The 2871-nt window shown below is 40.4% G+C and overlaps 2 non-coding genes across 2 annotated transcripts; both read left to right on the forward strand.

The window, feature by feature from the left end:
* Nucleotides 1-1227: 1227 nt before the first annotated feature.
* On the forward strand, nt 1228-1299 carry trnaq-cug. The gene has a single exon. It is a non-coding gene; the product is annotated as a tRNA-Gln (tRNA).
* A 1080-nt stretch (nt 1300-2379) lies between these two features.
* trnaq-cug lies at nt 2380-2451 on the forward strand. Its single transcript has one exon. It is a non-coding gene; the product is annotated as a tRNA-Gln (tRNA).
* Nucleotides 2452-2871: the final 420 nt, after the last annotated feature.

Raw genomic sequence — 2871 nt, forward strand, 5'->3', positions numbered from 1 at the left:
CTTGCAACTGTTCAAACAACTTTACCAAATTTCTATTGATGTGCAAAAAATCCCTAAAACTTCCAATGAAATCTTTAAAATATGCAAGTAAATTCCCCAAATTTACTTTAAAATGCTTAAAAATTTCCAAGCATATTTGCATAACAGCAGCGTTATTCCCATGCAGGCCTGTTTACAGAATTGGCAGACTCTCTGAAAAACCCTGTGAATGGGCCCTCCCCAGTGATCTATGCATGTGTCGGGTCATTTCTGCTAGCGTTCTGGCTAAAGTTACTTCATTTTTGAGCTGATTAAGTGTTTCAAGTTATTATTAGGTCTGATGTTCAAAAAAAGTAATCGAGTGGAAAAAGTAATCAACCACTGTACTCAAGTAAAAGCTACTGTGGCTCAAATTTACTTAAGTAGAAGTAAAAGCACAGGTCTATAAATTTGCTCAAGTGAAAGTAAAATGTATTTGATTTAAAGTTTACCTTAAGTACTGAGTAATCATTTTGGGAAAATAATCCTGTCATTTTTGTCCCCAATATTGCATTTGACATGCAATTACTTTTTGAGTTCCTCGTCTTGTGTTTTTTTTCAGTAAACACAATGTAAAGCCTTGTAGCAATCATCATGAAAACTAGTCCTGAACAATATAGAAAAAAACATCTGACGGCTATTATTTTGTCTTGTATTGTTTAGGGCTGAACAATTGAGGAAAACAATCTAATTGCAATTTTTTCCCCCAATGTTGCAATTACAGGTCCCTCATCTTGTGTATTTCTCAACAAATAAGTAGTTAATAATTCTAGATTGTAAACACAATATTTGGTAGGTTAAACTAAGGCTTAACATTTTTGAAGAAATATCTGATCTATAATATTCTGACTCATTTCGAATTCAACATGAATTGCTCTATTAAAGGAAATGATGACTTGATGTCTTTCTCACGTTTGATACGACAAACATGAACAATGTTTTCATGATGTGCAGAACATAATATCTCTGGCTCAAAAAATGTATTAAACTGGTATTTTGAAACACATTTCAGGTCAAAGAAATATTGTGCCTTCCTTGAGCTGAGCACATTGGTTTGACAAGCCAGTGAGGGTTTCTTTTTCATTCTATGCTCTTTTCCACAGTTATCTCTTAATGCCATTGTTGTCCTGTTGTCCTCACTTTGACATCTGTCCATGGTCAAAGGCATGTAAGAGACTTTATCACTCCTCTCATTATAAGCTATGTAGTGGTTCCATGGTGTAATGGTTAGCACTCTGGACTCTGAATCCAGCGATCCGAGTTCAAATCTCGGTGGGACCTGGTTTTTGAAACATTCCAGGTGATAGTCCTGGCACAGGTTGAGAACAACTCAAGCGTCATGAATTCATCAGTCCTCCTGACAGGAAATATAACTGCCCATCTTGACTTGGATCGTCAACCAGCCATGCAAATGTGGTTACCCTGAGATTGCAGCACTCACCATAAAAAGGCCTGTCCACTTGGAAAGAACTTACAAACACTTGTCAAAGCAGCTCCACACCAAGTAGCTGTGTTCTTCAGCAGCAGGCCCCACTGAGATTTGAACTTGGATCACTGGGTTCAAAGCCCAGAGTGCTAAACACTACACCATGGAACCATGTCAGCCATGACTTCAGGGGTTGTTTTTGTCAGGAGGGGACTCCTGGAAAGGTGGCAGTGAATTGTTGTTTAGCCAGGATGACAGTCCCTCCTACATTGTTTTTTGTTTGTTTTTTTTTATCAGAGATTTTTGACACATTTGCAGTGTTAATGTTTTGCTGGTCTAATTTGGGAACAGAATTAAACTAGTCCTGCCTAGCCGTGAGGTGTAAAAGTACCTCAGATTCTGAAAAAAGCTTCCCAGGCTATATTTTGGGAACCAGGCTTTTATAAGCAGAGCTTGTGCAATCAGGATGGCTGAGCAGGCTAAGGCACTGCGCTCAGGTTGTAATCTCCGCTGGAGGTGTGGCTTTGAATCCCGTCTCTGACATGATGTGCTTTTCCCTCTAACTGCTGTCTGTAATGTGAAACTCTGCCCAATTAGACTTTGCATGTCAGCGGACATGCAAAGTCTAGAGCAGTTAATACTGCATGCTCAGAAACATTGAAAACATGTCTCTGGCCTGTGTACAGCCTGATTTCTGCATATATGCATATCTCTGATTGGGCATTTGACATAAGTTGTCAGACTGGGCAGTGTTTCTGTTCTTCAGCTGAGCACGTTAGTTTGACAAGCCAGTGAGGGTTTCCTTTTCATTCTACGCTCTTTTCCACAGGTATCTCTTAATGCCATTGTTGTCCTGTTGTCCTCACTTTGACATCTGTCCATGGTCAAAGTCATGTAAGAGACTTTATCACTCTTCTCAATGTAAGCTATGTAGTGGTTCCATGGTGTAATGGTTAGCACTCTGGACTCTGAATCCAGCGATCCGAGTTCAAATCTCGGTGGGACCTGGTTTTTGAAGCACTCCAGGTGATGGTCCTGGCACTGGGACTGCGATGCTCTAGGCATAGGTTGAGAACAACTCAAGTGTCATGAATTCATCAGTTCCCCTGACAGGAAATATAACTGCCCAACTTGACTTGGATGGTCTTTGATTGCGTGCTAGATGCTTCAGTCATGCAATGTCATCAATCAGCCATACAAATGTGTTTACCCTGAGATTGCCCTACCCCGAACAAGGCTGCGGCACTCACCATCAAAAGGCCTGTCCACTTTGAAAGAAGAACTTGTGGAACCGTTAACACTGCCAAAAGCAGCTCCACACCTGATTGTTTATAAAGGATGGATTTAGTTTTTGTCCATACTGCAACATCTCTGTTGGAAAGCATTTTCCACTGTGAATGCTTAGGCAAGCAGCAGTGTTCTCTAGC

This window comes from Cheilinus undulatus, linkage group 15, assembly GCF_018320785.1.
Source record: "Cheilinus undulatus linkage group 15, ASM1832078v1, whole genome shotgun sequence".
NCBI classification, from domain to species: domain Eukaryota; kingdom Metazoa; phylum Chordata; class Actinopteri; order Labriformes; family Labridae; genus Cheilinus; species Cheilinus undulatus.